Source organism: Excalfactoria chinensis, chromosome 7 (assembly GCF_039878825.1).
Source record: "Excalfactoria chinensis isolate bCotChi1 chromosome 7, bCotChi1.hap2, whole genome shotgun sequence".
Taxonomy (NCBI): domain Eukaryota; kingdom Metazoa; phylum Chordata; class Aves; order Galliformes; family Phasianidae; genus Excalfactoria; species Excalfactoria chinensis.
Window position 1 is genome coordinate 14,278,668 of NC_092831.1, and position 12,678 is coordinate 14,291,345.

Below are 12,678 nucleotides of genomic sequence, written 5' to 3' on the forward strand. Positions count from 1 at the left end.
GGTTGGGCAGGAACATTTCCCTGCAGCCCTGTGACTCAGGCCATGACTCACACTTTGGCCTCCTCTTGTTTCCGGCGCAGTGCTCTGCTGCTACACAAGGGCAGAGTGAAGTCAGCAAATCACCTCTGAGCAAACAGGGAGGAAGGAGAGGTTGTTCACCAACTGTGCAGTGAACAGCAGGCAGACAACTCAGGGTGTTTTCATTCTGTCTTTACCTTACCCACAGCTCTGACCCAGCTGTTTACAGCCAAGGGTGTGAGCAAACCTTTGTCCTCAATTTCCTTTGAGTGATTGGGCCGTCTGAAATATTTGTTTGATTTCCAGATTTGAATAAACTCTGACTCAGACCCAAATAGTCAAATCTCTGAACTGCACCAAGGCTCTGATGGAACTGGAAGAAAACCATGTGGTTTCCAGCTGGGACCTTCACCCAACCCACAGCATTCAGAACACTCCAGGAACTTCTACGTGGCCCATTGAATCTGGCCTGAGTTTGTGTTCAATTTTCATAGTTCCACTGCGCATCTATTCCCATTTGTGTTTTAAAAGCAGTGCTGGTGGGACACCAGAGCAACACTCGGTGCTGTGCTGGTGGCTGGGATGGCCCTCAGCATCAGCTCTGTAACAGTAATCTTAATGGTAAGGGTGAGAACAGGCTGCCAAGAGAGGTTGTAGAGTCTCCTTCTCTGGAGATACTGACAACCTGTCTGGACACCTACCTGTGCAACCTGCTGTAGGAGGGATTTAGCAATGGGGTTGGAATCAATGATCTCTCGAGGTCCCTTCCAACCCCTGCAATTCTGTCAGTCTGTGAATGCTAACTGTGTGTGATGTCAGATCTCTGCACTTGAACTAAAAAGCTCTCTGCAGAGATTCCCCCTTTCAGATGCATACTGAGAGCAAACAATGCCTCCTGTCCCTGTCAAGGAGGCAGTCAGCCCTGAGACGTGAATTGCAACTGCATAGAAAGAAGTGCTAAGGGTGAGCAGGACAAGCTCAGTGACAATGTCCTGCTTTAGGAAAAGCCAGTAGATAATAGTAACTATGATGCATTTAGGTCTGACTTCTAGAGGTAAATTCAAAACTACCAGGCTGGGATTCAATCACTGTTTAAAAGTACTTTTTTCCACTGGGATCATACACAGAGAAAATGTATTTATATCATAACTGATCTTGTATACTTAGGGATACAGAACTCCAGCGCTTTGCTGAAACATAGGGACTGAAATACATTAATCTAGAATAGCCAAAATAGCTAAGCATATTCAACTCAGCACCCAGACAGCTGCTACAAATGGAGAAACTGACTGAAAAGAGCTGGATTTATGAAGCTTTCAAGTAGTTATTCTGAACTTTGGCAGCGTGGTTTCTATTCACAGGCAAGCAGAATTCCGTGCTCCCCTCCTGCCAGAGGGCACGGGCTCTTGGTGGGAAAAGAGCAGGATTCGAGGTTTTGGAAGCTCTTTGTGCAGAGTGCTGCCATCTGATGGCTGCTCTGATGCTCTGGAGCAGAAAAGGATTGCCTGACAATCTGCAGGCATAAAGGTGGTCAGTATTAACTCTACTACTGCTCGTCGTGGACAATATTTGCCCCACTCTGTGTTTAATAACTTTGGGGAACATTTATATCATTTTTTAAAACAATCTGCTCTTTTATGTTATTATCTTAAGGTTATAATGTTTTTGTTAGCATAATATTAAATACTTGAACAAAAACCGCACTAGACCAATAACATGCAAATAAAACAATCACTAGATAAAAATTAATCAACTAACTCGATTTAAATTGCCCTAACTGGGTAATACACAAAGGATAAGGCACAGCGTGTTTTCCTAACGATGCTTTCCAGGATTTCCAAATGAATCGTAGAAAGGCTTGGGTTGGAAGAGAACACAAGGATCATCAGATTCCAAAGTCCCTGCCACAGGCAGTGTCACCAGCCTCTAAATCAAGTACTGGATCAGATACAAATCCTATCAATAACATTTGATTAAGACCTCATTCTTACTTCAGGTATAAATGACAGCGCTGCCTTGCTTCAGCTAAAAAATTTACAAGACCAGAATGACTGTAATTTAAAACCATTTAAACATTTTTCATTCTTAGTATTTTGCAGCATGTCATAATGTCACAGGAGGCCACAGAGTCATGTTTTCCTTATGAACCTAGAGATTAACAGACATTTCAAAGAGCACTGCTGTTATAGTAACACAAAGCAGAGGGCACAGCACTGTAAATGATCTCATAGATACTGAATGTGTGTCATTATACAACTGTGTTAATAATCAACAGCATCCATCATAAGACTTCTGAGACTGTTGGTCTCCCTGGCCAAGAGGCAAAGAGAAAGTGGCTCCACTCACCTTTATGCTATACACAAGAACTCAGCGAATTCTGTATTATCCAGTTTACAGGCAAGTGAGATCCATTTTGCTGTGATACCCCTCACTCACATTGGTTTGTTCCTGTTACTCTCACTAGAATACTGTTTCAGAGACTTCGTTCTTCTCATGGATGGAGACCCTCTAAACTCCAGCCAAGATGGACTAAGTTTCAATTTATATCCATTTTTTTTAGTGACAACATTGTCTGGTAACTCAAATAACTTCTTGCCCTTCCTAGCATTTGCCCTGCCCTTCGTTCCCCTCCCCTGGATGTATTTATAGACGGCAATGGTATAGTTCTCATTCTTTTTTTTTTTTTCCAGTGGTACTCCTCTGTGTTTCTTTCAATGTTCTTTCTGAATTATGGGGGCAGACTCTTCCAGGACTCCAGAAGAGCTCTGACCACTGCCTCCTACATTGGTGTCTGTACTTGCCCCTCACTAAGCCACCTACATCACATCTAAGGAGGATCATTTTTGCCTTTTAAGTGGCTCCGTTGCAGCCCTCTGAGCATCCTTCCATGACTGACCATGGGCCAGCCTCCCTTGCTGAGGCACAGTTTTTAACAGAAACCATTTCCATTTTATGTTAAATCCAATCCCAAACCTCCAGCTTGCCAGTTCTCCCACTCCGCCTGTGTAAATGTATGGATGCTTTTGTTGTCTGAGCATTGCACATTTAGCAGCAATGAGAGCATTAATAATTTCAGAGGCCAGCTGAAACCAGGATGCTTGAAATTCTCTATCTGCAACCTCTAAGTAACCCAACAATTCCCCTTTCAGAACAGATGATATCTCAACATATACGTTTTATCAAATCTTTATTGTTTTCATCCTATTCTACCCTGTTTTATTTACACATATTTATTTATTTGCAGAATGCATATGAAGCTTGTACATGGTTAATTAGTGATACTGTAGGTGAGGCTTCCTCCTTTCCACTCTTCCCTCTCCTTTATTTTAGCAGATCTTTTAAGAAGAACTTGCTTTTGTACTGGCAATTTAATTTGCTGCTTCTTGCAGCAATGGGTTATGGACTTCATCCCACTCTGAGCCTACTCTGCCCTTTGGATTTAATTTTCAAGTTTGGAAATGTTAGTTATTACTTCTACAGATGCTTCCCATCTTGTTTTCATTTTTTCTACGCAATCTACGCCATTCTCTTCACAGAGGAAAAAAATGTAAAATAGAATAATTCATTTTGGGCAGTATCTACATTATTTTTGATCCCTATTCTATTCTTACTGCATACCAGACCTCTTTTTATCTTTATGGTATGTGAAGATTTTAATCTTCAAATTTAGTTTACAGAAGGTAAGCGTTAGCGGATACGATTGCACTTCTTGTTTCTCAAGAGACAGTTGCTTCTCCTACAGCTTTCATTCTCTTTGCTCACTCCTACTAGCTTTTACTGGGGATTTATTCATCCAGCACAGTGCTAATACCTTTTGTTTCTTACTTACAGTGGGAAGTGCAGATTTGTTATAACTCATATTTAATTTAAAGAAATCCTAATGCTCTGATTTGGAACTCCCATCCACCTGATTTCACTAGCTAGTTTCTGTAGTTTCTCAAAATTTGTCCTTCTGAAGGATTGCATTTAACATGCCTATTTTTGTTTATTCTTTCACATATTTTCAACTGAGTTGAGTTGGGATAACTTTAGCAAGGCTATTTTCTATACCCAGCTGCTCTATGTCATCAGTACCTAACAAAGACCACCTAGAATAGCACCATACTTGTCCAGTGACTGCTCAGTGATGAAATCTGCCAGATATCACGCCCTGGAATAGCTGACTCTGCCATTATCAGTAACATTTTCTTTATTTCTGTGCAGTTAAAATTTCCCATAATACACAATGCTTGGAAGCTGAAGTTTAGTCATCACTGCTATAGATATGTGTAATCATTCTTCAGCAGTCCTTTGGAAGACCCTTATTCACCGTATGTTGCCCCAAAAGTTCAACAGCTTTCGTCCTGTCTTCATATTTTCTGCACTGTGCCTAAGTATTCCCTTTTTACCTCTGCTTTTGTTTTTAGCTTCCCTAACAGCCTACACACCAGCCTGAGAGCATACCAGTCATGGATTATTCACTTGCCATGTTTTGCTGTCCTTGAGACATTGAAGATCATTCTAGGCCCAGCACTCCTAGCCTGTGTCTCCTTGCACAGTTTCTGTATACAAATATCCCAGCCCAGCTTTTAGGACACTGTGCTTTTTTATTTTAAATTTCATTGCTCACATTCCTTTTATTCCTGACATCCAGGACATTCACCTCACGTTCTCACCCACGTTAATGCTTATTTTTCCTACCCACATTTCTCCCATCTGACATTTCTTTCTTCCCACACCATTTCCTGCTTTTCAGAGCCAGCCATGGAAATCACTTACAAGTGGCCCCCAAGCTTCTCTCCTATTTGCTGTGCTTCCAATCCTTTTACTATTATATGCATATATAAAGATATATTGTTTCCATGTATTATTTTGTAGTACTGTTACGCGATTAAATTATGTTACAAAGTGGCAGAGCCATTTGAATTGGAAGGGACCTTAAAGGTCACCCAGCCCAACTCCTCGCAGTGGGGATATACTGGGGGATATATTGCTATCACTTACAGCAATCCTAATTGCAGAAAAAGAATACCACACATGCGCAGATGGAGTTCAATCTGCTTTCTGTGAAATGTCTTCTTTCCTCTCAAAAGCGAAATGCTTTACAATGCTCCCCATAACATCAATTCTTAAGACATCTGCTTCTCTTTATTATCTCACATGCTTTAACACACCCTCTTCAGGAATGGAGCTCTGTTTTGGCAGATTTTCCTTCAGGACAAACCTACTCAGACACATTTCCCACTTCATGTTCTTCTCAGAGCTCTCCTTTCCCCCTTCATACTACAGTGTGAGCTGATGTGAAGTTATTTCCATTCCAGAAATGACGGCATTGCCACAGAGACCGACATGGCTTCTTTTATAAATGAAAACAAACAAAAGAGCCTGCATACACACACTGTATGCATCTGACTGGGATAACATCATTTTAGCTCAAAATTACAACACAGTAGTACTAATGACTTTATGGGGCAGTTTTAAAACAGCTTCAAATAAGATAAATATATTTTTGAATGAATGAGACAGAGTGAAAAGTTTAATACACTTCTGAACTTGAGTAATGTCAATGGTTTAACTGTTGGTAAGAAGTCTCATCAATTCTCCTGGAGGGCTTTTAGTCATCTGAAGTTATCCATTACCTGAAACTATGCGAACAAAAACATTCAAAGCCAGCCTACAAGACATTGTTGTGCTAGGGAAGGAATGCAGACACTGAGTCACGGCTGCAAGTTATTCATTATACAGCAGTCAGTTATGATGCGATTCTTTCCAGCACTATTCCTTCTTTTGATTTCCTGTATGTCACTGACCTAGTGAAAGACCGGGACCTCTCTAAGTCAGCAACCTGCCCACCCCAACCATGTGAGGCACTGGGGAGTCTACCTCAGGGTCACTGTGTGAAACATGTAAATCAACCTGCCAATTACCACGTGAGATATGAGAGAAAGAAATAAAAACCTAGATCTTTGCATCGATTGCAAAATGGCTCAGAAACATTACTGACAAAGTCTGACAGTCAATGATGTAATTTCTTCCAGAGAAGAAGAAAAGTCTTCCAGCATTTAATCATGAAAAGTGAAAGCTTTAGAGATGACTACACTGGTAGCTTTAGCATCTGAAGAGCTGGTTCAGAACTAATTCAAGAGCAGTTTGCATTCCTGATTAATAAGACTGATGCCTGTACAAAGGATGCTGAATGCTATTTGGAAGAAGCATCTGAATGCCCTTTTAAATCTCAGGTCAGTCACCATGCTCGGTAACACACAAGAAGAACAGGAGAGACCAGGGAAGAGCTCCAGCAGGTTAAACTGGTGCTAAAGCTGTGCCCAGAGCATGGGTCAAGCCATCTGTGTGCTATTGGCAAACCTGCAGGGGGCAGGAAATGCAGCTCTTGGGCTCATGATCAGGGAGAACCCCTTTCTCTATGCTTTCTATAGACACAGTCAAGAGGAAAAGGACTCCAAAGTTGGATGCAACTGTTTCCTGTTACACAGGGCAAACCTGGGCAAGGAAATTAATTACACAACCTAGCAACTGTTAATTTTATGTCTCAGTTAATCTGGCGGAATTCAAAGTTATGGCTATTCCAGTCTTGTTCTGTAGCATGTCACCTTTCTTGCATACTGGAAAACCACAAATCCCACTTCTGCCTGTTTCATGTTAAGCTGAAGAAAAAGATGGGACAGCAGATGACCTTCAAGCCAAAAACCTGTTAATAATTTCAAGCAAGATTATACAATAAATAGACAGCAGTAGAGTGAATATGCTGGGAACGGCTTGTGGAAAGTAGTTTTCTCATCACTGTGATGCCATCATTTTCTCTCTCATTTTTTAAAAACTAACCAATATTTATGGTTTAAGACTTACAGAAAAGCAAGCAAGCTCACTGCAGTTTTGTTATTCAGACTACAACAACTGGGTTCCTGGAAGCTGTTGCTCGCTCTTCGTGATACCCATGTAACACCATGTCACTGGTTAAGGCACTCATTTTCACAAGGTCTTCTTCAACATCAGTTTGCCCACATGAAATAACAAAACCTGTTTTTCCCTTTATTCTCGACTGTATATATCATACATATTTCATCCTCAACTCAATATGCACATTCTCGTATGTTACTGATTTATTCTTACCACTCTTGCTGTGGTATTTTTCTCTTGTCCTCTGCTTCTTTCTCTCCGTTTTGTTATGCTTAAACATTAAGCAACAAAGGTCTGACTTAATCAGGTCTGAATTTACATATTAATTAATCTTTCAAGACTTGACCTTTTGCTTACATTCTTCATAGCAGATGAGTTTATTCATGATCCCAGTACTGCATTCATTCTACCACTCTAGAGATGAGGATTGCTCAGAGCAGACTGCTCCTGTCTTGCACCCCAAATCAGACCAGGCTCAGATGAAACACTATGTGCTCCCATCTGTGTAGCCTGTGGCTGAGAATCTTTCAGCTTATGGTTTCTATTAATACTCTGAATAACAGCACAGACATCATAGAGCCAATTCTACAAGAACAACAGATAAGTGCTACCAGAAAACAACAGTTCGGCATTGGGAGCAGGGGATTTCTAAGTCCAAGCCTGAATGCCTTAGCACAGGCCTGCTAAGCACAAGGGATGTGGAAGTCAGGAATTGGTCAGAGGAGAAGCAAAACTTGCCAGAACTGATTTTAAACAGCCAGCTGAGATATTGGCAGTACTTTTATCATCCATTGCTACTGAATCAAAGGAATTGTTGCAGTTACGGCACTGTGGGACTGAAGAGGGAAAGAAACATCCCCTGGTACTTCTAAGGATTGCTGTTACAAGCAGCCTTCCAGTCCTAGGCAAAGATGGCAGCAGTTGCATTCCTACCCTTTAGATGGTTCTGCTGAGGTAAAAGATTTTCTTAGGAAAAAAGAGGGGAAAAAAAAAAGCCGCCTTTTTTCTTAAGAAAAATCAACGTCTGTATGACCTTAATAAGACACCTTTGGTGTCTGGTGAAGGCAGACAGGAGGCTCTATCACAGCAGTGCTGTTCCTCTGGCAGGGGCTCATTTCAGGATCAGCTTGTGCTAAAGGAAACCCCTCTATGTTCAAGCTCTACCTCCCAGCTGACACACTTGCAGATGGCTGAGCATTGCCTTGTCACAGCCTTCAGGCAGCCGGTGTCAGTAATGAAAATGAGCCCTAAGGGAGAAATCTGTCCTCAGGTTTGCACCTCTGTATTTCTGAGAAAGGGATGAGAACCACTGTGAGAGAAATCCTGCTTTGTACCTGCAGGTCTGCTGAACTCCCTGCAGCTGCTCTGCTTAGTGCTAGAAGAAAGTGCTTAAACACATCAGGGATAATCTGATGCATCAATGTGTAGGATTTTTTTTTTTTTTCCTTGTGTGAGATACCAGAGAGCAACTCAGACAGGAGTTCTGGATGCTGTCGAGGTGCTGACCAGGTCACAGAAGTCTGATTTATGAGACATACTCCTATCCTCCTTATCTTTCAAAACTAAATGCTATGAACAGGCATCTTTTGAGCTCCCCCAAGCCCCTTAGCAGACAGAGTGAATGCTGTAATTAAAGCTTTGACAGAGAAGTAGATTGGGACTACTGTGCCATTTTCCTTCCATGGCATGCTTCTACAAGCTGATGCAGACTGCTGGGTTGATGAGATATATCAGTATTATAAGGCACACCATGTGTCAGGCCAAACACATTAAAGGCTGATGTTAAATTTTAACATAGGTTGTGAATCACTTAAACTTATTCAGCCATCCAGAATTAATATGAAATGAGAAGTATGACTAACAAGTTTGGGGAGGTGTCTGTTGACTTTGCTTTGGTTTCATATAAGCAGGAGAATGAAGAGTATGAATAAAGGTTTAAATCAGACCAAACAGCTCATGTAGGAATGGTTCAGACATTTAGATCACAGTGCAAAGAAAATGACAGTTGCATTTTATTGGAGACCTCATCATAGCTCTATGAGAACTAAAAGTCTGACAATTTGATATAAGGAGAATCTGTTAAGAACACATAGTTTAGATTTAAAGAAAAATGGAATGTAAAAATGCTCTCTAAACAGAGAACACAATGTTCTAACAGTATGCTACTTTTCCAAGTCCCTGCCTTTTTGACCACTTACTGACTTTCTTAGCTAGATTTTCTTAGGGGTGTTGAACTATAAAATCATTTTGATTTAGATCCCAACCACACCACTCAGTCATGAAAACACAAAGCAGTGACACACTCTGCTTGCCTTCACTGACACTAGTCGAAGACCCTACAAACTGTAATAAGTATTAACAAGGTCTTGTATTTCTGCACTTTGGACGATATGTTAACATGATTCATGGTTATTTCTCTCTTGTTGTCTTTATATCTACTGGTTATATTTCCTTTCTAGCTCACCTCTGTCTAGACCAATACAACTCCTTACAAAAACAAGCTTAATCATTACCAGACTTGCAAGCTCAGCTGGGCAAATATGTGACGTTCTCTAACGTTTTTCATCAGATCAGCAGTTTCCCTTTCTATTTCCTTAGGATGGAAATATTCTGTTCTGAGAAACAAAAAGCTTGATTTCCTCCTTACTGTAGGATGTATGTTGAAGAAGTATCTCATGGTGATGCTCTCCCTGCACATTTTTGCTCAGTTTGTGGTACTTCAGAACTTACATCTGGCACTGAGGACAGCATAGAAGCATTCAAGGAGCTCTACAGCTGTGCCAGAAGCAAGAATTTTTAGGGCATCCTACACTGCCAAAGCTTTACAGTGAAAGGTCACTATTTAGAAATGGCACAATTGTTAGAGATGGTGACACAGCAAAAGGAGCGCTGAGAGCATCACAACCAAAGGCATCAGTAACAGGTCTATTCATAGAAGTGCTTTTCCCCAGGGAATGGAGGCTCGCGAGTGACTTCATTAACTGCTGACAGCAGACAGACTGCACTGTGCTTGGAGTGAAAGGGAAACAGCCATCAGACGGCCCCAGCCACAGCTGAGGAAAGACGCAGAAGAGATAACTGGCAAGTGTGGTGCTTTCCTCCCTGTCCGGAAAAAGTTAGTCACAGCCCTAAATTTACTGCTCTATTTCTTTCCTTTCTGCAGAGCAATCTTTTTGTGTACACATTCGCTGTTTGCACAAAGGATGCTTCTGCTGAATAAATGTGCCTTTGGAAACTCTCCAGGTTGTGAAAGGTGGGGTGTGAATTCCAGATGGGTTGTTAATTGTAAGGAAACCCTCCAAATACCTAGCCATTTGTTACCTTTAATAGCCAAAGACACCCAGCAAGCCCTGTTATTCATCATTCCGTGCTGTGCTACATTCGACCTCTTTCACTGAATGCTGTAAATCTCCCCTCTCCCTGCATGGCCAGCAGGACCTCCTGTGCTCTCAGTATCTCCAGCACTTTTCTTCACAGAAGCAGGGTTGCATGGACCAGACAACCGCTATCCTTAGAGCGTGTGTCGTCCCCTCACCCCCCCACGTTCCTCTACCCCCCCCCCCCCCCCCCCCCCCCACCATCTTTGCAAGCTTAAAGGGTGTTGAGTATTTGCCTGAAGGTTGTCTTCATGTTCTACCGAATACACTAATGACAAAAAGCTGGAAGCCAAAACAAACCTTTTTCTATACACAATCACACCCTACTTTGTTCCAAAACCAGAGATGCAGAAAACAATACCAACTTACCTCCCATCCCCTGGTACACTCAAGCATTTTTGGGTGTGGAGCAGACCTGTCCAACACTGCAGCAGTCCTGCATAGCAGCCCAGCTTCCAGCTGGATCACAGGGAGCTTCTCTTTCTGTGCATGGCACTTTGTTATTCCTTACCAGCCCCACAGCAGAGACTTCTGGAAAGCATGCACTGTCCTACTGCTCCTAACTTCAGTTTTCCCCTGTGTGCTCTTCACACTCACTGGGTGCCTGAATTTCAGAGATCAGTACTCGGATTACTGACCATTTTTTAGGGTCCGCAGAGTGGAAAACATGCTATCCCCCCTAGAAAGTTTGAAGAAAAGTGGCCTAAAATGCCACTGCTCAAAAGTCCTGTTCTTTCAGAGGAGGCTCTGATAGCCCTTCATAACCAATGCAGCTATTTATAGGGATGGTGACAGTGCGTCTAACCCCACGGCACAATGAGCATGAGATGGTCCACACAAGATGTGATGATAGAGGCCATTCATAAAATCAAAACTGCAATTCACATGCTGAATGTCAATAGTGATTTAAGCAGCCGCTTTCTTGCCTCACTCCCGAGGGAAGAAATAAAAGTCCTATTGTCCCATTCACAATCTCTCTGTAATAATGAATCCATTAGCATAGTGAGCAACGTCAAAGCTATTCTGAATTTTTAGAAGTTTTTTGTTGGTGCAATCCTAATTCACTCCCTTCCGGAAAGGCAGTGCTCTGTCTCCCAGACATTCCCTCTCCAGCCAGGTCACATGTGTTTTCTGAAGGTATTTCTTTCCTATAAACCAGACAGTAGGAGCAGAAACACCCCAGGGTGCATCTCATTTCTCTGAGCAGGGACAAAGAGATGGGGAAGGCACTGCAAGGAAAGGAAGAGCAAACAGAAGCAGGTGGGCTGAGGCCACAAGCTATTCCAGACCCAAGTGCAGGCTCTGGAGCTCCACTACAAGCCTCAGCACCAAGTAGAGACCCCTTACTATAAGTGCTGCTGCATTCTTTCCTGCTACTGCAACAAATAAAGCCAAATCTCACCTCTGCCAGCCCCAAGCAGGACTTCAACAGCCACCCCAGGTGCCTGGGGCACAGCTGTTCTGGATGATGCCCACAGGTGGGAAGGAAAACAGCACCTTGCTGCAAGCTGTAGGGGTTATTCTGATAGTAGCATGACATAAACTTGTATCTGCTCTTTGACTACACATTGCTTTGGGCCTGAGATGGCTTTCTATTCAGTGCAGCCTGTGGTGTGGTGTGAAGGGAGTGGAAAGGCCACCTCTACCAGCACCTGCTGAGCTGGTTCAGAGGGAATGGAAAAGGGAAGTGACCAACAAGCAGGAAACATTTGCGGAACTGGGCATATACCCAAAGCAGTGTCAAGTGAGGTCAAAGCAGAGTGATAAGCTACATAGTATGAGAAAAGCCCTTTATGACAGGATGGGAAAGCAGTGGGGAGAAAATTTTGCTAAGGAGAAGCAGTAATGCTTGTTGCCACACATAATGCTATAATATGATGTGCACAGCAGCAATAACAGGGTGGCAAAGTCTTTTGCTACAGCAAATGAGAAACAAAGGAAGAAAATCTGCTTACCTTTGGAAGGCCTCAGATAAACAGGAATCTCCAGCAAAATGCCCTCATATCTGCTGCCAACACTTAAATGAGGTTTGGGAAGGACTGGATCCTGGCTCCATCCCTTCTGGTCATGCATTGCTTACACCTGAGCATCCCCTGGGTTGGCCCCGCCTTCCCACCAGGTGCTCAATCACTGGTTCAGGTCATGACTTAGCATTTCTGCTACACCATCCATGAACTTGCATTAAGGCTTTCTACTGATACATCCTTGAGGAGCTAACTGGTGCTTGAAGTTGTACATCAACAGTTGACTTGAAGGCCAGAAGCATCCAAAGACCATTGACATGGAGGGATGCAACAAGAAACCCCACTGTGCTGTGGTAGGTGCTCTCTGCCCCCCCCAGCTGCCAGCAGTCATGAGGCAGACACCTGTCAGTTTTGGCCTTGGC

The 12,678-nt window shown here is 42.6% G+C and overlaps 1 protein-coding gene across 1 annotated transcript in view; it reads right to left on the reverse strand.

Annotated features, from left to right (window-relative positions):
* ITGB6 (integrin subunit beta 6) overlaps window positions 1-12,269 on the reverse strand; it is a 42,548-nt gene extending 30,279 nt beyond the window's left edge. The window contains exon 1 of the mRNA XM_072341821.1: window positions 12,248-12,269. The gene's annotated coding sequence lies outside the window, so the exon portion shown is untranslated. The remainder of the gene's footprint in view (window positions 1-12,247) is intronic.
* Between the last annotated feature and the right edge of the window lie 409 nt (window positions 12,270-12,678).